Below are 25,258 nucleotides of genomic sequence, written 5' to 3' on the forward strand. Positions count from 1 at the left end.
CCTTGGGAAAGCGAAGTAGAAAATATCTATCTGCTGGGGAAGCTGGGGGCACGAGTTTAGGGCAAGTGGGATGAGAACTTAAGGGAATAGTTTGGGTGGGGACAGGAGAAGCCTGCATGTTGGATAAAGGGGGAGAGTAAAAAAAACTTCTTGATAGGAGGTCATTTATGGAATAGGAAGAAACCTGGTGCCAGGGAAATACCAAGGAGCACACAAGAATGAATCCTACTAAAAGTCCTAACAACAGAGTAGGGGGTGCTTGAACTGGCCAATTACTGTAAGCAGATTGGTGACTTCCCTAATTGTTATCAGAGATTCTCTATATAGTAACTGATGGAAACAGAGGCAGAGATCCATATGCAATCACTTCACTGAGCACTGAGAGACTTTAAGAAGAGATTGTACTAGCCAGGGTGTTATGATGGTGGAACCCACAGAAACAATTGACCTGAGCTTATGGAAGCACATGGACACTGGAGCAACATTCAGAGAACAGAATGAGAATGACATAGGCCCTCTGCATATTTTTCACAACTGTGTAACTTGGGCTTTTAGTAAGTCTTCTAAATGAAAGCAGGGATTCTCTCTGCAGTTTAGTTGTGCTTGTCTAAACCTCATGCAGGATTATTAAATCCAAGTTGACATAAGTGAATGAGGTTGGTCCTACCTCAATTTGATGTGCTCTGTTTTGTGCAAGGCCATGTGAGGTGTGTCCCTTTGTGAATGGACATAGAGGAGGAGTGGATGAAGAGAACAGATAGGAAAGGAGAGAGAATAGGAGGAGAGAGAGGAGAGGATGGAGGAGAAACTGGTTAGCTTTCAACATAAATGAAAAAAGTTTACTTAAATAATAAACATTAAAAAAGTAAGTGAAAAGTAATGAAGAAAAAATTTAAATTAAGCCATGGCCTCCATAGAGATATTCAAAGCCCAGATACATAAATGTGAATACACATATATACAACGCCAATAAACATATTTCAAGAAAGAAAAATAAATTTAAAAATGAAGGCAATAATGATATTAATGGTAATGAAATAATTACAGAAAGCAAAGGAAGGGGAATAAATTGATTTACTGTTGTTTCAAATTCAGAAAAAAAACATGTCTTTGCTAAAAAAATGACATGTATTTAAAAAGAGGAAGATTTAAGTGATCTTTATCCACACCATCATTCTTGGATTTGGTCAATAAAGAATGACATAATTTCCAAGAGCCTCATCAGAGTTGTAGGTGTAAAAGGAAAACCAAGAGATATTTTGAGTGGGGTAAAGACTATGGGCAAGGAAGTGGGGAGAGGCTTATTCAAGGAAGGACAAAAATCTATCATGTGTTGGATATTACACAATTATGTTTTGGTGTTTGGTTACACAAAATAATTTGGTGTTGTTGAAATTGAATAAAATCCTGACAAATATTTAACATCAAGGTTTTCTTATTTTGTTGTTTCTGAGGTATTTGAGGTTGAGATATATGTTGTACATATTAATGAAAATATCCATACCTTGGAAAATTAAATACAAAAGAAATATTATCTGTAAGGTAACAGGACTTCATGAAAGTGATCAAGTTAATCAGATACAAACATGGTGTTGTATATAATTACAATGTTCAGAACCAAACTATTTTTCCAGTGGAGAAGCAAGTCAATTTCTTTTTAAAGCAATGATTACATGAATATGTACCATATATTTTCAAATGTTTGCATAGATATTCACAGGATTCAATGTTAAAACCAAATACCAAGTGCATCAGAATATCTCTGAATTTAGAGAAATAGTCATTTCGAATGTAATTAGTTATAATGAATTCTTTTAATCGGTGTCAATCTAATATACTTATTATCCTCATAAGGACTGTTTAGAAAAAAGCATATATAGAGGAAAGCAACAAGGAAGAGAAAAAGAATATAATATACAGGGGAAAATGTACAATAGTCCACAGAAATTGCCTAAGAGCAATTTAATTATGCAAACTTTTAGGTTTTAGATCTCTAACATCCAGACATAGAAAAAAATAATGTTTTGTTTGTTTGTTTGTTTCCTTGGTTGATTCACTGGTTTTGTTTTGTTTTGTTTTTCTTCATAAACCAGGTGCTGTATGTTGTAGTATCATGATAGTCCTATTAAGCTACTACAGTCATTTCAGCAGATTTGTATGGGATAGTTTCTGGGATATCTATGTGGACATATACAGATTTTAAGAAACAAGCAGATGCCACACCTTTAGATATGTAAGTATCATATAGAAAGTTCAATGCAATCATTGTTTTAATTTTAAAAATGATGTGTGGTAACACTGAATATTTGAAAATAATGATTATTAAACTAATAATAAATGGAAGTTTATGCTCTTTCAAAATTAAACACTGAAGTGATGGTAGATGGTTCAGTTTGTAAATTGTTTGCTTTATGACAGTGATGATGTGAGTCTGAATGCCGAGAACTCACATAAACCCAAGAGTGAAAATATACCCTTCAATCACAAAGTTTCTGAGCTGAGACTGTGAATTACCTTGGATGTAGTAGGTAAGCTATCATGGTATAAGCAGTGACAAGCCACAACGATATCATGTTTGAATGTATTATTAAAGAGTGGTGGAAGCTAGGCGGTGGTGGCACACGCCTTTAATCCCAGCACTCCGGAGGCAAAGGCAGGCGGATCTCTGTGAGTTCAAGGCCAGGCTGGACTGACAGCCTCCAAAACAATACAGAATACAGAGAAACCCTGTCTTAAAACCAAAAAAAAAAAGACTGGTGGAAAATATATCAAAATTGTTTATTAAGATCCTGTCATAAAAGACACTAGAAAATTAGCTTAAATTTTTAATTTAATGTTTAATATGAATTTTTTTTCTCAAAATTCTTCTCATTGCCTTTTTTACATCTTTGTTCCTCAGACTGTAGATGACGGGGTTGAGCATGGGAATGCCAATGGTGTAAAATGTTGATAAAATCATGTCGTGCTCCAAGGAATAGTTGGAACTAGGTCTTATATACATGAAGAGAATTGTGCCATAATAAATAGACACAGCAGTGAGGTGAGCTCCACATGTAGAGAACACTTTCTTCCTCCCTTCATTTGAATTCATTTTAAGAATTGACAACAAGATAAAAGCATAGGAGACCAGAACAACCAGAATGGTGACTAGCTCTATGGAACCCACAAAGAAGAAGAGCAGGAGCTCATTTACATAAGTTTCAGAGCAGGAAATAGCAAGTAGAGGAAGTATATCACAAAATATACGCCTGAGTTCATTGGAATGACAGAAAGACAGGTTGAAAGTGGCTACTGTCTCAACAACAGCATGCAGAATTCCACCAGCATAGGAAGCTATGATGAGTGACACATAGACTCTAGGAGACATAGGCACTGCATACATAAGTGGGTTGTGAATGGCTACATATCAATCATATGCCATTGCGGCCAACAGAAAGCATTCTGTGGTTCCAAATGTAACAGCAAGGAACATCTGTGTTGCACAACCATAGAAGGAAATGGCTTTGCTTTTTGACATAAAACCTACCAACATGTTTGGTGTGATATCTGAGGAATAGCCGGCATCCACAGAAGACAACACGCTAAGGAAGCAGTACATGGGGTTGTGGAGTTGAGGATCTCTAATGACTAAAATAATTAGTCCTACATTCCCTATTAGAGTAAAAATGTAAATTGCTAGAAATAGGAAAAAGAGAATGACCTGAAGTTCAGTGTTGTCAGTGAGTCCCTTGAGAATAAATGAAGTAGCTCCTGTGTTGTTCCTCATGATGGAATCTTGTGAAGCAATATTGAGGACATTCAGCTTACTGTTCATAGTACTATGACAACAGAAGATGCTAGTGTGAGTCAATGAATGCAGACCATGTCTCTGTGCACTAAGTAGTCTAGGAAAAAATGGCGACATGGAGGTATAATCATATATGATATTTACAAACAATGGAAACAAACATACTGCTGCTTAATATTGTGGAGATGGATACATTATTAAAGTGTTCTATTGGCATGATGCAGTCATCATTAAAATTTCAATGACATTTTTCACAGACTATAGTAAAACAATCCTAAATTCAACCGAAGTCTCACTTTGAACATCACAAAGCATTTCAATCAGAAAAAAATTGTAAACTTTTAACAATACATGATCTTAAGCAATATTACAATACAATGATATATCTACATCTATCTATCTAGCTAGCTAGCTAGATAGATAGATACATAGATAGATAGATCAATGTAACTTTTGACCAAGTCACCAAAACAAATATAAGAATCAATCTTCTTTAGTGGGTGGTGACAGAGAAATGAGACATCTTTTTTTTTTTTTTTTTTTGGTTTTTACGAGACAGGCAGGGTTTCTCCGTGTTGTTTCGGAGGCTATCGATCCAGCCTGGCCTCGAACTCACAGAGATCCGCCTGCCTCTGCCTCCCAAGTGCTGGGATTAAAAGTGTGCGCCACCACTGCCCGGCCGAAATGAGACATCTTATGCAGAATGAAATTAGATACATATCTGTCATTTGGCTCAAAAATAAGTATAAACGTGTTAATTATTATAGCATAATAAATGGATTTCTGAAAATACTAGAGGAAAATAAAAGGGAAACACTTCAAGATATAGGCGAGAACATTCTGAAAAGAACTCTTACAGCATAGAACATGATCCCTGAAACTGACAAATAGATTTATGAGAAGTTAAATAGCTTTAATAATGGAAAAAATCATCAAAATGAAGATCATGAATGTCCTGGAAAACCCTAATATTTGCTCATCACTTATTACACAGGGTATTTTAATATCTAGAAATTACTAAGAACTTCTACAATGATATGTGTATGAATCAAGCCTTGTATACAATAAGGGGACCAAAGGGCAGTATAGATAGTTCTCAAAGAAAGAAAAATAAGTAATCAAGAAGCAGTTAAAACAATGTTCAACATTCTTAGACTAGAAAGAGGATATAAAGTGAAATTGATTTGAAATTCTGTCTCAACACAATCAGATGGCTATCAACAAGAAAGCAAATAGCAGCACATGCTCAAGACAGAAAAATACTTAAAACATCTAGAAGGTGAAGAAACATGAGTAACCACTATGAAAGTTTGTGACATTTTTCTGAAAAGGCTGAATTTTGCCTGCTATATGATCAATTCTGTGCCACACCTGCTTTTATATTTCATAGGTTTTCATGTCCTACCCTTAAGATAGCTGAATATCCATGTTTCTTGATTCACTATTCATAAAATCTAAGAAATGGAAACAGCCTAGTATTACCTAATATTAGATTTAAAAATATTAGTAATCATTTGATATCAAAAGAATGTGAACAACAACCAAAGACAAATATTTAATTCTTAAACTCTACAGAAAATATATTTATTATTCCTGTATTATTTCATATTAGATGAAAAATATTTTGAATATTTTATTTGAATTTTAATTATTAATAATATATGTTTTTGGATTACTTATTGAAGAACATAATTTTGAAAATATGTGAAATGTTGGTTGTATCCCCACCACCACCACTAGGCACAGGTCACCACAATTTAGTCTATTAGATTATAGTGAGTTACATTTGTTTTGAGTTATTAAAATTGTAAATATTGTGCAGTTGGAAGACTCAGCTATATCTGTCCTATGACAGGTCTAAATTTGTTGACCAGAATGAATACAAGGGGAAATTTATACAAATACTTAGGAAATTTATAAAATTAATACAACCAATTCTTTAGGAGTTTAATAATGTTGAATGTGTCTTGTCCTATCCATTACCTATCATCTTCGTGCTGTAAGGTTGAAGCAGCAATATTATTGTGAATTTGAAGCATCATTTGCAACATAGTGGGCTGCAGGTTACCTACACTGGTCTACAAATACGAAAACAATATTGAAAAATACTGCAAATCATCATCAAAGGTCAGGCTTGAAAATATACTTACAAACTGAATATATAGAAATATATCCATATACATGTGTATGTGTATGTGTACATAAACATGCAGATACGTATATGTAACAGCAATCAAAGCAAAACGAGTCCATTAACATTATAAAGAGGAAGGGAGATTAATTAATAAATGATATAATTATAATATCAAAAATAAAATATGTTCTTAGAGTGTTGCAACCTACACATGTAAAACACAATTTCAATAGGGAGCAGGAAACTCATAATTTTTTCATTCTACAAATTACATAAAATTTACCATCACTCATAGAGGAATTAAAGAAATCATTATTATTGTTATTGAATTTCTTAAGATGGTTGAGACCAAATAAACATTAACAAGTAGAGAACCACAGTGGCTTCTATTTTATAAGACAATTGAAACTTTATTTATCTATAGGTCTCCTGACAACAGATATATTGAGGGTAACCTTTCTATTCATTTCTTCTGTTGCTCCTCATCTTTGAAATTATCTGTCTTCTTTGAGGAAATAAAAATGTAGACTGTTAAATTTGGAGCATTTCTTATTTTTGTCCAAGTACATAATCAATACTTGTAATCCTCTTTATTTCCTAAAAAGTTTTGCTTTTCATCCATTAGATGAAATTTGATATAAAAGAGATATGGATAAACACCTTACATTTTATTAAAACGTGAAATAATCAGTAATGGAAGGGTTTAACACTTTAAAATAGGCAAAATTATGGTACAAAAATTTCAGACAATGCACTATAATTCTCAAAAATGTTTTGCAAGTGACTTAAAATTTCTCTTACCTATAGAGACATAAAATTCATGTTTATTTGTGCAATCAACATGATTAATTCAGAATGTTTATATCTACTAAAACAAATGCTGATGAATCCTCAGGAGACGACCCTTGGGGAATATACAGCAATTAGCTCCTGGTTCAAAATAGCAACATGATGAAATATGTCATAGTAAAATAGAAAATAACATGTCAGTTATCATTATAAAAATTATTTCAAAATATAAAACACCTATCTAGGTTCTGATTTTGAATAATAACATTGATTCTCCCTTTTAAAATTGATCATTATAAATGGGAAAATTTATGACATGGACTTGAAACTTTGCTGCAATTTTCACTTCCTTGAAACTTTAATTTCTCATACTTGTAATTAAAGATGTTTAATGTTGCAATTAATTGGTAATCATGTTAAGCTAAAATGATGTACAAATCATTTTTTATCTGATGAAGGTGTTTATGGGCTTTTAAACCTTAATACTTTTACTCTGTTGAAATAATAACCTAACTATTTTATATAAATCAAATGTAGGTATAAAGTTTAATAGTAGATTGTTATACTAAGTAAATTAAAAACTAAAACATGTTAAGAGGAGAAAATACAAAATTCCATCTTCATAAATCACATAATACTGTTCATTGTGAATAAAAGCCTAAATTTGCAGGGACAAATGCATATAATACATAATATATCATTCCTATAATCAAATGCAATGAACAGACACAACAATGGAACATAGGAGAAGATACAACTGACCACAAAATGCATGCACAGAACTATAAAAGAGAAACAATATATTGGTAAATATGATGGCATGTGAGTATTTTCCATCTTTGCCAATATTTGAAATGCATCTTAGAATAGAGGGTACAATGCTATCATATTATAGATGAGTAGTTCGAACTTTAATACAGCTTGGCATGCTTCTACATGTTGCATGCCTATAATCTAAGCAATTAGTTTAAATCAGAAAGACTGGATATTTAAGTAAAGTCTGGACTATAATATAACACCAAGCTCAAGGTAAATACAAATCCTGAGTTAGTGAACACTAAGTGTTAAGTTAAATATTGAGACTCATAAGCAAATTTGAAGGTTGTCTGTAAATGGAGATAAATTTGAGTACCAAGCTCAAGAAATAAAGATAAAAAGTGAGAAAATAATGAGGTGTAATATCATCACCTGTTTGAGCATATTTTAGAAATAATGCATCTCAAAAACTTATCAACATGTCAATACATAAAACTGAGAACAATTAATAAGAATCTTCATTTAAGGATGAACACACAACAATATTACTTATGAGCAAAGAGTGCTATACATATAAATTATTTACAATGGAAAAGAAAAATAATTAATATGTAGTTGAGTGGAATTGAGGCAGACATAGCAATTTTTGAAGGGGATAATACATTTTTTATTACTTTAATTTTAAAAAGCTTGCTTCAAATATCAATCCCCGTTCCCTCTCCTTCCTCTCCTCCCACAACCCCTCCCACGATCCCCCCAGCCTCCCATTCTATCCCCACTCCCTTCCACACGAGGGATATCTAAAGTCTGTCCTTTCATTCAGAACAGGGTCCAGACACTCCCCTAAGTTTACAGGCTGAGAAATTATCCCTCTTTGTGTTATGGACACACGAAGTCTGCTTGTATGCCAGGGATAAATACTGATCTACTGCCCAAGGCTCCATAGGTTGCCCAGCCTCCTCACTGACTCTCACACTCAGGGGTTCTGTATCAATCCCATGCTGGCCTCGCAGCTGTCGGTCTGGGGTCCAAGAACTCCCCCTTGTTCAGATCAGCTGTGTCTGTTAGTTTCTTCTGCCTATTCTTTGCCAATTTGCTCATCACTCCTCTCTCTGTGTCACTGGGTTCTATGGGTTCAGTTCAGTGTTTGACTGTGGGTGTTTGCCTCTGCTTCTATCAGTCACTGGATAGATTATTCCTTAAAATATTTCTTTAAAAGTTTGCAAAGTTATCCACAAAACAATAACAAACAAAGTAAAAATGCATAGTATAATGATTATGTACCATGTCAAGCTCCAACATGATTCTGTGTAAACTAAACAATAAGGATAATTGATAAAGCATACCACAAGATAAGGGACAGAAATTGTATGGGAATCTCAATGGATCAAAAACATTTGGTAAAATCAAGCATTTTTTCACAAAATAAAACACAAATTTTATAAAAATAGCAGTCCTCAAGATAAGAAATATTTCCATGTGAATAGCTATCACAATTATTAATGAGTGTTTAAAGGATTTAATGTTGGATATAAGTTAAATATGCAAAATTTGAGCATTTTTATTCCATGGAATACTATTATTATAGTTACTACTAATGTATAATAAGTAGTAATATAAAGTAATATAGCATATTATAATATATATGTGATATATATTACAATATAAATATTTAATATAATACACAACACATGTTATATATTGTACTATATGCTATACAACGATCTATTATAATATATAATCATACTAGTAGCTGTTTTTTGAGGAATCACTAACAATCAGGCAGAAAGGACACCAAAATTAGAAGACAAAATATACAAGAAAAGAAAAAAAGCTGCAAATGCAGTCTACAGAAATCAATCAGAGAGGGACCTACAAAGAATTCCCAATCCGAACTCTTCCAAAAATGCTTAGGAATAAATTTAACTAAAGTAATTATTTGAGGTGATGATCAATGAAAGTTATTTATTAAACATGAAATAAAAGACATTATCTTGGTTCATTTTAATTTTGCTATGAACATTGACAATCAAGGTGTCCAAGCATTTACAGGTAAGGAAAACCAAGGGTGTCTTTGAACCTCATGGGATTATATCTAAGGTGTAAAAAAATGAGTATAAAAAGATTTATAAATTTTCCCAATATCAGACCTAACTTAAGAGATATAGAATCAAACAGTTATTGCTTAAACAAATTTCAACAAAATGTCTTAAATAAAAATAGATGCTAATAAATGAAGAAATAAAATGCAGTTTAGAAATTGTAGTTTACCCTCCTAAATGGGCATATTATATCCATTCCCATATCCTTGAGACTTGTTGATCTTTGTGTTTTAGATTCTGTCATTATATTAGGTATGCAAGTGTGTCTTTGCATTTTCAATTCCTTATTAATGAACTAAGATTGGATCATGCTTGAATAGACTCATTGTTCTGCTCCCTCTAACTGAGTTTCTGTGAATGTTTTTGACTTAGCTTTCAGTCAACTTCTTTCTTTCCTTCTTGCTGAAATTCAAGAGATACTAATGTTTTCAAGGACAGTCTTTTATCAGACATGTATCTTCCAAATATTGTCCATCATTATGTGTGGTTACACAAAATAAGATACAGGGGACTGGGATGAGATAGGGTAATTTGGGGCAGGGGAGAAATCACTTACATCAGAAACCAGTAACCCAGGGTCAATACTCCGAGGATCCATGCTCGACTACACTCCATGACTTGACCGGAAGCCAGAGAGAGAACAAGACTGTCCCTTACTGCAGACCAATTCCCACACATTTCGCTCAGCAAGGCACGATTCCTGCCACCAGGAAGCAGCACCTTCTACCTGCTGGTAAGGTTAGGTGGTATTACGAGATTTCTCTCGTGGCCATGTGCTCTGATTTCGGCCTGAATAAAACTCCACTGGTAACAAACTTAACTGCTTTATACAGTGTCAACTAACATTACAATGCAGGATGTTAAGAATTTTCTTGTTTTTTGTATAGATGGGATTTTAGAAATTGTTGAGGACCTACCTGAAAGGTACTTCCTACCCACGATGGTAATTAATAGTTTCATGATCAATATAATTTTGTAAAAGAAATGGTTCAAAAATAGGGCGAAACTTATACAGGTTTTACGGTCATCGCAGGATGGTTATGAAATCTTAGTACAAAGAATTCAGGAAATGGAAAATTCCTTGCAGGATACGAAGGAAGGTTTGGTAGAAAATATTCAGGATATTAAAAATGATAATGTAGGCCTGACAAACAGGTTTAAAGAGATGGAACGCAAAATTGAATTACTTTCAGGAAAAACGTGTTCAACAGAAAGAATAGAAAAAGTGGAAGATGATGTTGAAACATTTAACCAACAAAACTGTTCCATGTTTGATGATTTCACTAGCAAACTACAAAGACTGGAACATAAGATTGAAATGCTAACAGAAAAGATTTGTTTCATGTCTGAGAGCAATGACAAACTAGCTGATAGAACGTCATTTCTGGAAGGCAGTTTATATGCCATTGAGATACTTTCTAAGGATGAGAATATTAAATATTTGGAATCACGTGTAAATGATGAATGCAAAAAAATTACAGATTCCATGACATCCTTAGGAAATTATTTGTCCCTTGAACTTCAACAGCTCAGAGAAACAATGATGAATAGACTGCAGGTTTTAGAAGATGTCTAATCTGATACTTCAGAATCAGACATACAGGCAACAGGTCAGGACAGGAGTTTCCCAACACCTCTCAAATGCCAGAAAGATCTCCTTAAGGTTGCTATGCATTCACCTATGGTTTTTACAGTATGTGTAACTGAAAAACCAGCAACGAAACAGCACTCAAATGGTCCTATTGCTTATCAATGGGAACCTATATAGATTAAGGACCTAAAGGAAATCAAGGAGGCCATTGATTTGTATGGTCTTCATTCTCCCTATGTTACAGAGCTCCTAACCTCATGGGCCACTACAAATAGAGTAACCCCAAAAGACTGGGCCCGATTAGCCTCGGCAGTGCTCGAATATTCTTGTCAAATTCAATGGAGAGCTTCATGGAGGCAAGAGCCGAAAGACTTAAAGATTCAGGAATTAAAGAATGGTCATGAAGCACACCAAGAAAAGATTCTTGGGGAGCATGCTTATGCTGAAATGCAGGTTCAGTCTGCATATGATGAGCACATGTTGCCTTTATGCCGAACAGCTGCTTTGAATGCTTTGGATAAGGTTTGTGAAACAGGAGAGATAATGCAACCCTATACCAAGGTAGTACAGAGTCCAAAGGAAAGGTTCACTGAAATTTTAGATAGATTATCCAGAGCAATAGAAGTACAGGTAGCAAATCCAGAATCTAGGCGACTCCTTATAGAATCTTTGGCATATGGCAATGCAAATCCATAATGCCGGCAGGTAATTTGGCCATTAAAAATAAGATCAGCCCCATTGGAGGAATGGGTCCTATATACAGTGAACCTGGAATGTAAAAGTCAGGATAAGGGAGCTTGAGTAGGTGAAGCTGTTTTTACAGGCTTGAGGAGGCACCAGGATGCCATATACCCTACCCGTGAAGATATAGAGGCCTGGGTAGGGAAGGCAATCACCAAAAATTTTAACAGACATATAGATGCCACATGATTTAACTTTGGTAAAAATAGGACATCTGAGTAGGAACTATAGACAACTTATTCCTAGAAATAATGCTTTTACCAGGAGTGCATCAAACAGAAGGCCTCAGCCTCCTGGTCTTTGCAGGAGGTGTGGAAAGGGCAAACATTGGAACAACGAATGCTGGTCGACTACAGATAGACAAGGTAGACATTTACAGCCAGGAAACGTGAATTGGGGCCTCAAGCAGGCCCCAAAAAGAAAGATTATCTGGTCATAACCAGTGACAGTGGAGAACAGGCTCTCCCAGGACAATTAGAAGATCCACTGCCCATTGTAAATAATAAGGCACTGGATAATACATTAGATCCAGAGGATGAACCAATTATATCAGGAGGAAATACAAAGCATATATTTTGGCAAACTTCTATACAATATCATACACCCAAGTTACTAGTTAAAGTAAATAATATGGTGATTAACGGCATTTTAGACACTGGAAGTGACATCCCCATCATAAATCAGAAGTCCTGGCCCCCAAATTGGGCTTTAAAAGAGGTTAATGTTCAAATCTTAGGTATTGGAACCCTATCTCAAGTTAAACAGAGCATTAGATCAATTGACTTTATTGGGCCAGAAGGACAGAGAGGAAGGTTAAAGCCATATGTTGCAGATATTACTATAAAACGCTGGGGTAGTGATCTATTACAGCAATGGAATTCACAGATTAACATTCCTCCTGTATCAGCTAGGAGTTATCGACAACCTCTTGGTGGTAGAAAGAGTATATTGAGGCAGTACAGAAAACAGATGCCAAATGTACAGGCTGTACAGAAGCAGGATGCTAATGCCAAACCTACAGAGCAACCAAAAGCTCTACCATTAAAATGGCTGAGCGATGAACCTGTCTGGGTGGTTCAGTGGCCTATGACATCTGAGAAGTTAGAGGCTTTGGAGAAGTTAGTTCAGGAACAGCTAGATGCTGGACATATTGAGGAATCAACTAGTGCATGGAATTCACCTGTTTTTGTTGTCAAGAAGAAGTCTGGTAAGTGGAGAATGTTTACTAATATTAGAGCCATCAACAAGGTAATTCAGCTACCCTGAGGACCATCAAACTAACAGTAACTCACTGTGTGGTATCAAAGTCTAAATCTCTCTATATTGTTTTTTATAGTACCCTTTTATCTTTGTTTCTTCATATACTTCAGTGCCCATTAATTTAACTGAATCTGGCTTTGGAGTTGGATTGGCTCTCCTACTCTAAATTCAAGCATATTATTTAAATAAAATTCAGAATTTCTGTATCATATCAAAGAGCCATTAATATAAGACAGAAGAAAATAAAATTAGGGACTGTTATCTGTGGATTTCTTTTTATGAAAACTCTAATTTCCTTCATGTTTACAATCTTCCCTGTTGTCACCTCTTCCAGTTTGCATACATATAAAAGTTAAAATATTTCTTTGTTATCATTAATGTTTGAGTTTTCCAGAGAACAGGGATTTCCTGACAGCAATCTTTAACTGCTTCATAACAAGAATGAGGATCCACTTCCTTGACTCCCCCTGATTTGACTGGAGGTATCTGAATTGCCTTACGTCATCAACTCCATCTGACAAGCACTATCCTGAAACTGGATTGAAACTACATCACTCGACACAACTCTGGACAAAGGAACTGAAACAGCACACCTTCTACAATCTGGCTAGAGCTTCAGATGAGAGCTTCAATCAACACTAGATCTCCAGTCAGGAACTTCAATCAAGCATCTCCTGCCATACAAAGACTGTCTGATCTACTGAAGATTTTGTTACACTAACATTTTTCTTCTCACAGGTCCCCATGAGATTGTAATCCTCCCATCTCAGCAGGAAGTAGTTTTGAGAATTCCATGTCCTCTCTCCCTACTATTGATATTATAAGATACTTTACACCTGTTAGTGTTAGTTTTCAATTATTTTAGAGTTGGGATTGGAAGGAGGTATTCAGACTTGGGTGTTTCTTTCAGATAAGTTTATGTCTAGATGGGATAGATGTTTGATACACTTTGATCATTTAGGCAAGTTAGTTGTTTTAAGTTTAAATATCCTTTTTAGACTAAAGGGGAAATTGTATTAGGAAAACAATGCCGCCATTAACCATGTGACTTACTAGAGGCACATACAGATGAGGTAATAAAAGAGCAGTTTATCACACTGCTAACCACACCCACTTTAGGCATGACTAAAGATGTATATGGACAGATGTAAAGATGTATATGGACATGGGCGGTAAACTATGTCACATGTATGCACCTGTGACCACACCAAAATGGTCATGGTCAGTGCCAGAGATGTGTCTTTTATATCCATCATTTCAATTGTGTGTCCTTTTCATTTGACATTTGCATATTTTCCACAATATTTTAAAGACATTTGGATAATTATGCCGAGTAGTACACAGTTGACCCAAGATAAGAAATGACATCATAGCTTTTGCATGATTGACAATTCATTGTATGAAATCACTAATACTATAACACAGTAAAACAATGTATAGAATGGCCTAATTTTTTTGTAAAGATATCATTGAGGTCATGGATCTATATATTAATGATGAAAATGCATAAGTGAACTCCTCCATTCAATGTTTAGTAATCTGTACCTATTGTAGCACTTGGAATCATAGCACATTAAATGGTAAGTAAACTTTGTTAGTAGTCATTATGGATGCCTATGAAATTTGATCACAATTTATGATTTCCCATTAGGCTAATATGAGCAAGTCTGAAAAATATTAGATGTATGAAATAGGTTAAAAACTGGATTTTAGAGAATTTATCCTATATATTAGTTATTTTTGGAAGTGTTACTCTTCTCTGATTCATTGTATTTACTACAGATTCTTATCCATAAATTTTATGGTGAAATATCGATTCATAATATCCATTCTGACTCATTTCTTTATGTAGAGACTGATTGATTAAATATCCTCTTGATTTCTTTGAAAATAATCAAAATCACCTGTGTACGTACTGTACCATAGTGAATCAGCATGTTCCCTCCCTGAGGATCATGTGCCCTTTAAAAAGATCCCAAAGGGCTTGTGTGAGAAAGAGAAAGATGTTAAGAGCATGCCTTCTCTGATTGAAAATCCATATCAAAATGTAAGAGGAAATCTATTTTGTGAAATATTTTGAAATTCTAGTTTTATATCTTAAACTAAACTTTAACTAAGTTTAAGAATTTGGAACTTTATAGTGGGACTCTGCTCACAAATGAAATATTTATCTTAGAGAGACTAGGGAAGACTTCCTGTTTACACAGTTCAAAAGAGTTATTAATTCAGAATTGTTAATGATTTGGTTGAAAAAATAAGATTAAAGGTAATAAAATTATGGGGCTGATCTACAATTTGAAACAACATAGAATATAGAAAAATACTTCAGCCCTCTAATTGAACTGAATGTGGGATCTGCATGGGCCCCAACTCCAACCCCTTTCTTGCATCTTCCTGGGCATGCTCCTCTCTTAGAGTGGAGCTGCCCTGGCAGAAATATTTGAGCTTTAGTAATGTTTCTTTTACAAATGTGGGTGCTTTTTCATTTGGCACACAGATGTTCAGAATTGTGACTTCATCTTGGTGGACATTTCCTGTGATGAATAGGAAATGCCCTTTTTCATCTCTTTTAATTGATTTTAATTTAAAGTCTAATATTTTAGAAATTAGGATGTCTACACAAGCTTGTTTCTTGGGTAGATTTGATTGGAAAATCTTTTCCTAACCCTTAACTCTGAGGTACTGCCTGTCTTTGAAGTTGAGGTGTGTTTCTTGTATGTAGCAGAAACATGTATTCTGTCTTCACATCCATTCTGTTAGCCTGTGTCTTTTTATAGGTGATTTAAGACCATTGACACTGAGGGATATTAATGACCACTGATTGTTCATTCTTGTTTGTTTTGGATTTGTTGGTGACTGTGTTATTGTGTGTGTCTTGGAGAGACCAGGGATAACAGGAACATACCTAAACATAATAAAGGCAATATACAGCAATCCAACAGCCAAACTAATTGGAGAGAATCTCAATGCAATTACTCTAAAATCAGAAAGAAGAATGTGCCCTCTCTCCATGTCTCTTCAATATTTTTCTTGAAGTTCTAACTAGAGTGAAAAGACAATAAAAGGAGATCAAGGGGATATAAATTGGAATGGCAGAAGTCAAGCTGTCACTATTTACAGGTGGTATGAAAGTTTGCATAAGTTACCTGAAAAACTCTACCAGTGAACTCCTAAAGCTGACAGTTATCTTCAGCAAAGTGTTAGGATACAAGATTGACTCAAAAAGTCAGTAACCCTACTATATACAGATGATAACCTTGCCAAGAAATAAATCAGAAAAGTATCACCCTTTACAATAGCCTCAAACAACAGAAAATATCTTGGGGAACTCTAATCAGACAAGTGAAAGACATGTATAGCAAACTCTTTAAGTTTTTAAAGAAAGAATTTAAAGAAGATGCCAGAAAATGGAAAGATGTGTCATGCTCTTTGATAGGTAGGATCAACATAGTAAAAATGGCAATCTTGCCAAAAGCTACCTACAGATTCAGTGCAGTCCCCATCAAAATCCCAATATACTTCTTCACATACTTAAGAGAACAATACTCAACTTTATATGGAAGAACAAAAAAACCAGGATAGTGAAATCAACACTATACAATAAATCATCTTCTGGAGGCATCACTATCACTGACTTCAAGCTCTATGATCCATAATCCTGAAAACAGCTTTGTATTGGCACAGAAATAGACAAGTAGACCAATGGAATCAAATTGAAAACACTGATATTAACCCACACACCTACAAACACCTGATTTTTGACAAAGAAATTAAAATTATAGAATGAAAAAATCAACTTCAACAAATGGTGCTGGCAGAACTGAATGTAAACATGTAGAAGACTCCAGATAAATCCATATCGATTGCCATGCACAAAACTTAAATCCAAATGGATCAAAGACCTCACAACATAATCCAGCCACTCTGAACCTCTTAGAAGAGAAAGTGGAGGTACTCTAAAAATTGTTAGAGACAACGTCCTGAACATAACAGCAGTAGCACAGACACTGAAATCAACAATTAATAATTGAGCCTCCTGAAACTGAGAAAGGACACAATCAACAAGAAAAAATGGCAGCCCACAGAGTGGGAAATGATCTTCACCAACTCCATATTTGGAAGAGAACTGAAATCCAAAATAAACAGTGAACTAGCCACCAAAACCCCAAACAATCCAAATAAAAAGTGGGTACAGAACTAAATAGAGAATTCTCAATAGAGGAATTTAAAATGTTTGAAAGACAATTAAAAATGTGCTCAGCGTCCTTAGCCATCATGTAAATGCAAATAACAACTCCAAGATACCATCTTACTCTTATCAGAATGGCTAAAATCAAAAACACCAATGACAGTCTATGATATAGAGGATGTGGAGAAACATGAAAACTCCTCCATTGATGGTGGGAGTGAAAACTTGTATGACCACTTTGGAAATCAGTATGGCATTCTCACAGAAAAATGGGGATCAGTCTACCTCCAGATCTAGCAATTCCTTTCTTGGGCATATACCTAAAGAATACACATCCATACATCAAGAACATATGGTCAACTATGTTCATAGCAGCTTTGTTTGTTACAGCCAGAAACTGGAAGCAACCTAGATGTCCATCAACTGAAGAATGTATGGGGAAAATGTGTTAAATTTAAATGGAGTCTAATTCAGCAGAAAAAAACAATGAAATCTTGAAATTCTCAGGCAAATGGATGGAACTAGAAGAAAACATCCTGAGTGAGGTAACCCAATCACAGAAACACAAACAGGGTATGTACTCAGTCATGTGTGGATATTATACATAGAGCAAAGGACTACCACCCTGCAATTCACATGACCAGATACTAGAAAACAAGGAGTTCCTCAAGAGAAGATTGCATGATCCCCCTGAAGAAGGGGAGGGAAACACAAACCCTTGAGCAAATTGGGAACATGAAGGGATATGGAAAAGCTACAGGGGGAGAAGGATATGGGGAATGAAAATAGGAGGACCCAGATGAGTTGAATAGAGGAGGACAAGAAAGGAGATGCTTTGATAAGTTTGCAAAGAAGTCTGGCACAGGGGAGATGTTAGGGGATCCAAAGTGATGACCCCACATGAGAGTCTTGGCAGTGGTGGAGAGGTTGCTTTTGATGCCCTTCCCCTATAATGATATTGATGACTACTTTGCTTGTCATTACTAGAACCTTCATCTAGTCACTGATTGAAGCAGAACCAGGCACCCACAGGTAAACACTGAGCCAAACTCCTGGAATCCAGTTGTGGACAGCAAGGAGGGATGAACAAAGGAGCTAGAGAGAAATGCAGAAATAGTTGATCTGACCTAGTGAGAACAGTCTTAAATGTGAGGAACAAGCTTTGGACTGAAAAAAGCCCTCTGAATGTGGGCACCAGCTAGGACAGGGCAGTCTATTGGACTTCTAAAAATGGAGCCAGTGTCTATCACTAGAGCACAAATGGACTTTGGGAGCCGATTTCCTATGGAGGGATACTATTTCCCTTTTGTGTATATGTTTGTCTGATTTGTTGATAAATAAAGCACTGATTGCCAAATGAGAAATGAGATATGTGGGACTAGGAGTTGAGGAGCATTCTGGGAAATGTAGTCAAGAGTGGGGAGTCAACCATGTGATCCCAGGAGGAAAGGACACAAGTCTGTGTTCTTGGTAACATAAGACCTTATAAAAATATATATTAGTAATTATGGGTTAATAATTAAGTAAGAGCTCCCCTATAAGAAATCCTACTCACCAGCCAACAGATTATAATTAATATAGTGTCTCATGATTTATTTGGGGTCTGAGACAGCAGCAGGAACCCAGGTAGCTGGTGAAAAAGAGTACATGTTACATATGGCACCTGCAATGTGGGGCATGAATTTTCATGTAGAAATTAAAAGAGATTTTAGAAACAGAAGAACAGAGAGAAGCATGACTGCTTAGTAGTAGCATTTTTTTCAGCTGAGCTCTGTTTTGCTAGAGAAAAGCAGAGACTTTCAAGCCTAGTGTTTGCACTAATCTGTAAAGAGAAGCTTTTTCTTTGTGAGAAGCTTTTCTGCCAGCCTGGTTCTAGAGCTGCTTTCCCGCCAGCCTGGTTCTAGAGCTGCATCAGTCCCAAATAAACACACAGGAGGCTATATTAATTATGAAGCTGTTGGCCTTGCTTGTTTCTTACTGGATAGCTCTGACTTAAGTAATTACCCCATAATTGTTAATCTAAGTATGTCTCTTACCGGAGAGGTTTCCAGGCTTCCTACCCCAATGGCAGTTACATCTCGACTCTCTGTGTTTCTCCTTCCCAGAGTTCTCCAGGACTCCTAGTCCCTCCTATCTTGGTTCCCTATAGGCTCAACAGTACTTTATTGACAAATGCACAGGACTTCTCCCAACACCCACCATATTGGAAAGACTACATTTAACACAGCTGCAGCAGCTTTGATTTTAGCAACATTAATTACCAGTTAACAGACACATGACCAGAGAAACATAAAGATTTACAATAAAGTCAGATCCAGATGAACTAAAACCTCTAAAATGTTTATAGTGTGTTTAAAAAAGAAACAGGATAATGTCTGGGTATGGTTGCAGAAGCATTTAATCACAGGTCTCCAGAGGCACAGGCAGAAAACTTCCACAGGGAAACCCTGCCTCAGAGAAAAAATAAGTGAAGTTAAAAAATAGAATAATAAAAAAGTCACATAAAGATGAAGAGTACAAAGAGAGTCTGGACACTGTGTGCCATTGTGTTGTCTTTGAATTATTTGACTGCTAAGGAAATAACAACAACTGTTGAAAGAAATATTACTGAATTAATCCAACTTATATATTTTGAAAATACTTTGACTTCTAAATTTAAATATAGGGGCAGGTTACTTGGGAAAAGAGTTTCTGCTTGTGTTTCTACAGAAAATGAAAGGCTGTAGATTCCTTCCATGCTTCTGTGGTTTCATGAAGCAAGTTCCCCTAAAATGGTGTGCCAGGTGATCCAAAATCTAAGAAAGCTGAGATGATGTAGTCTTACAAACTACAATAAATAAGGACTTAGCCAGGTTTCTGTGTTTTGTCATGATCCCCATGGTATGGACAGTGCCCCCATCAAGCAGGAAGCAGTTTGGAACAATGCCCAAATTCCCAAATATTGTTTATATTTTGTTTTCATTTAAATGGGGTTGTTATAAATGGTAATTATCATAGTCAATCTCTTTCTAAAGATGTCATGATATAGACATGAACAATTTGCATTGGTATGGATTTTCATTTATCGATACAAATATAAAATCAATTTTGTGATACATATATATATATATATATATATTTTCCTCTTGTTTAGATATTGTATTTATACAGCTCTTTTAAAATTAAATGTACAAATAAGTACAGATTATAGTTACCTATAATAGTCAAAACTTAGTTTAGTTAGGTTTTCTAGATACACAGAGATTTATTTAAGATAGATAGATATTATTCAAATCTTTCACAGACCTACAGAATACATGGCACTTAAATTGTTTAGGATTTTTCTTGACAATGAGAAATGTCTGCTCCTGACAGTATCAATCAATGTCTGAGAGGAAGATGGGTATTGAAGAAAGTCATTATGGAGTTTGCTTTCAACATGTCAAGATTAGCTATTTGGGAAATAAACTTCTCTTGCCTGGACTGTTTGACTGTTGCTGTGTAAACTGGAAATGCAGGACCCTCAGGAAAGCTACTATAGAACTTACACAACAGGATAGACAGTCAAACAGGGTTTGTGCTTCATGGAAAAGTGTGGCAGACATTTTGCAGGACAAAGAAAAATGACTGACAAACTGCCAATGCAGGCAAACAGTTTAAAATTTCCTGCTTTGCTGAGAAGTCTCCCAGACACACTGTGGCCTATGGACTGAAGATGGATGCCCCAACATTACAGAAAACTTTGTATGATTGTCCAAGTAGCGAGATGTCTCTGTCAATTCTAGTGTTTATATATTATCCTTCTGTGGTCTTTGATGGAGCTGAAGACAGTTATGGTTATAGTTTTCCTTAGTTATGATAAAAGATAAGCTACATATAAGACTTTTGACTCACACAGAAAGGGTAGATGGTATTTCCTTTAAAGCTTGCTAAACATAAATGGACTAAATATTGTATTTATACTTCTTGCTTAGTAAATTTCTTGCTATACATTTTACTATGTTAAAGTTAAAAACTTTCTTTTTATTCAGACAGAAAAGAGGAGATGATGGGGGAAGCATGTCTGTGTGTTTGTCTTATTGGTTGATAAATAAAGCACTATTGGCCAATAGGGAAGCAAGTTAGGTGGAACTAAGAGTCAAGAAGTATTCTCAGAAATGTAGACAAGAATGGAGAGTAGCCATATGATCCTGGGAGGAGAGAATGCAAGTCTGTCTTCTTGGTAAGAAAAAACCTTATAAAATATATATTAGTAATTAAGGGTTAATAATTAAGTCAGAGCTAGCAATTAAGAAACCATAGCAAATAGCCAACAGCTTCATATTTAGTAAAGCATCCTGCATGTTCATTTGGTACTAATGCAGCTCAGGGACAAGGCTGGCAGGAAGAATGCATGTTACAACTTTGGTTGCTATTCCTAGAGCCTTCATCCAATCACTGATCTAAGCAGAACCAGGCTCCCATAGCTAAACATGGAGTCAAACTCCTAGAATCCAGTGTCAGGGAGGGAGGAGGCATGAGCAAAGGAGCCAAGACAGAACTGGATAAACTGGCAGAAACAGTTGACCTGACCTAGTGAGAGCACAGAGACCCTAATCTTAAAGCTGATGAACCAGCATTGGACCGAACCAAGCCCTCTGAATGTGGGTACCAGCTAGAATATGGCAGTTTATGGGACCTCTAACAGTGGAGCCTGTGTTTATCCCTAGAGCACAAATGGACATTGGGAGCCCATTCCCTATGGAGGGATATTACTGTAGCCCAGATACATGAAAGAGGGCCTGGGCCCTCCTCCAAATGATTTGAGGGATTTTGATGCTCCCACCCCTGTGGAGGGCCTCACCATTCCCAGTGAGTGGGTGTGCGGTTGGTTGGGGGTTCAATGGGAAACAAGGGAAGATGGCAGGACAAGGGAATTGGGGGACTGATATGTAAATAAGAGTGCTCCTAAAATATGAAAATATTTTAAAAGAATATAGAAAAATAAAATTTCCACCAATCATTAATGTAATTCATGTGGGATTTTTTTTGTAGTTAAAGGATGTTAGTGAATTTTAAATCTACTCCTTCATTTGAAGAGATTGATGCAATGATCAGTTCATGTTGGTTGTTGTTTTTATTTTATGTTCTATTTAAGTTTAGTTACTTTGTTATTTCTGAGAGATAATGATTTCTGAATTTTGACATAGGACAGAATTAGTTGGGGATGGCATTGGCATAAATCCTGTAGTGACCATGAGTTGGTCAGACTTGCTGTCTACCTTCATCTATTTTCTTCTCAATGTTGAATGATGTATTTTACAGATTTTCCCAGAGATCTAAGAAAACAGTACACACACAGTATGGCACTCCTTCTAGCATTAGTGAGGCATTTGCTTCTATTTGTGTATCCTTTTTTATTACCTCTGTATTTCTGGATTATTAAATAAAGAGTTCTGAAAGAGATTTGAGGAACTGATTTCAATTTTCTATTAGACAATTATTTATCTTTCTAGGGATATCAGACAGATGTAACCACAATAAACTCCAATTGTCTATACATGACTGTGCATTCAAAATGGTCAGTAAACTGTAGTGTGAAAGGCTTCCCTGAATGGCACAAATATGGTATTTGTTGATATTTTCTTTGAGCAACAACTTCTGTGATAAGTCTACTGGGAACTGCTATATGTTACTTAACTTTGAGAGTTTCATCCATTGCATAATAAATCTTACCCATTCAGGAAAAGACCATAAATTATTTCTGAAACAAATATTCCTCATAACATATCCACTTTGCATGTATATTGGCCATTTCAATTGAGATTTCTTTAAATTATACTCTAAGATTAGAAGAGCCAACCGTATCGATGTGGCTCAATATGTTGAGCCTTAGTTTAACAAATATAAAACCCTCAGTTTGAGACACAGCAACTCAGATAATCAGACATGGTGGGCACTTACTTATAATTCCACAACTTCAAAGGTGGAAAGAAGAGAATGGGACATGCAATGTCTTCCCTGACTACATATTGACTTCAAGACTTATGTGGCCTACATGAAGACCTTACTCAGTAAAATGAAAAACTGTAGAATTTAAAGAAGAAAACACCAGAAGTCACATATGGATATCTTCAAATGCTTGTGTCATAAAGAAGAGACCAAAAGAAGAAGAAGCTAGCAAAAAATCAGAATAAATTACAAGAACATATTGAATCTGTTTCTATGTTCAAGTGAGGTATAACTAATCTCCAGAATGCTCATATTGTATTATTCATCATTATACTTTATGTCCTAACTGAATGAAATAATTATCAAAAGAAAGGATTTGAAATGCTCTGCTTAGTAGAAAGGTATTCTGAATGTGTTTGAAATGTAAAACCAATAGTTCCTGTTTTCACATGTTTTGATATTATTAACTAAAAGGTGTTCACATACTCTTGAGCAGATTCAATTAAGTCTCATTGATCCCATAGCTAAGACCAAATCACTAAAGCAAATTATTCATTTAATCTTGTGTGATTCTAAAGACATCTTCTGGCTTTTTGAGTTTGAACATAATGCATTATGAAAGGTGGAAAAGAAACCTACCAAAAATATAACTCTAAGTATTATGTTAGACAATATTAAGAGCATGGCATTACCCAAATTATAAAAAGAATTTCTGTATTTTACTTATGCAGACCAGTGAATTTCCTCAGACTTAACTCCTTCATTTCAGGTGCTTGCATCAAAAACAAAATCCCCAGGGGGACTATGAAATACACAAGCATGAGAATATGTTTGGAAAGACAAAGTTTTCACAGAATTTTGCCTTTGTAACCTAATAACAAAACAGAAGTGTCAAGGATTCTATCTGATAATAATGTTCAGGTCAGCAAAGTCACTGAGGTCACAAAGTTTATACTAAAAGTCTTCATATCCTGCAGGTCTTACTATTTGTATTATTCCTGAAATTTGCTTTTTCACTTATAAGTAACTTGGGATTGATTTTCCTGGCTCCATAATCCCATGTACTATTTTCTAAGTGTTTTTTCACCATTAGATGCCTTCTATACCAGAGTTGTTACACCAAAGTTAGTGGTAAATTTCCTTTCAAAAGATAAACCCAGCCAGGCGTTGGTGGCGCACGCCTTTAATCCCAGCACTTGGGAGGCAGAGGCAGGTGGATATCTGTGAGTTCGAGGCCAGCCTGGTGTACAGAGTGAGTTCCAGGACAGCCTCCAAAACAATACAGAGAAACCCTGTCTCGAAAAACCAAAAAAAAAAAAAGGTAAACCCTTTCATATCTTGGATGTGTAATACAGATGTTCCTTTTTATTGCTTTGGGGAACACAGAATGCTTTCTCTTAGCACAATGGCTTATGACAACTATGCAGTCATCTACAATCCACTTCTGTATGCAGTGAGCATGTCACCAAAAATTTACCTGCCATTCTTCATTGCTTCTTATGTTGGAGGTATTATAAATGGTTCTGTCTACACAGCAGCCACTTTCAGTATGTCCATTTGTGGATTCAATGAAATTAGGCATGTCTTCTGTGAAGTTTGTGCTCTTCTGGCCATTTCTTTTTCTGACACCCATATCAAACAGGGTATTATCTTCCACTATGTGGGCATTGTTGAGCTAATCACTGTCCTATTCATCCTGATTTCCAGTGGTTTCATTGACTTTGCCATTCTGAAGATACATTATGATGACAGAAGGATCAATGTGTTGTCTACATATGGAACTCATTTCACTGGAGTGTCTATCTATCATGGAACCATCTTCTTCATGTATATGGCAACTAGTTTCAGCTGTGTCTTGGAGAATGACATGATAGTGTCCACATTTTATATCATTGTTAATCCCATCCTCAATCTCTTCATCTGTAGTCTAAGGAAATAGGATTTAAAATATGCAATGAAAAAGGTCTTTTAGGTAAATTGGTTTATGAAAAATTTATAA

The 25,258-nt window shown here is 35.5% G+C and overlaps 2 pseudogenes; one reads left to right on the forward strand and one right to left on the reverse strand.

The window, feature by feature from the left end:
* Positions 1–2,830: 2,830 nt before the first annotated feature.
* Positions 2,831–3,766, reverse strand: LOC101827981 (annotated as a pseudogene).
* A 136-nt stretch (positions 3,767–3,902) lies between these two features.
* On the forward strand, positions 3,903–25,258 carry LOC101843910 (annotated as a pseudogene).

The sequence above is a fragment of the Mesocricetus auratus genome, unplaced genomic scaffold (genome assembly GCF_017639785.1).
Source record: "Mesocricetus auratus isolate SY011 unplaced genomic scaffold, BCM_Maur_2.0 Super-Scaffold_100004, whole genome shotgun sequence".
Classification (NCBI taxonomy): Eukaryota; Metazoa; Chordata; class Mammalia; order Rodentia; family Cricetidae; genus Mesocricetus; species Mesocricetus auratus.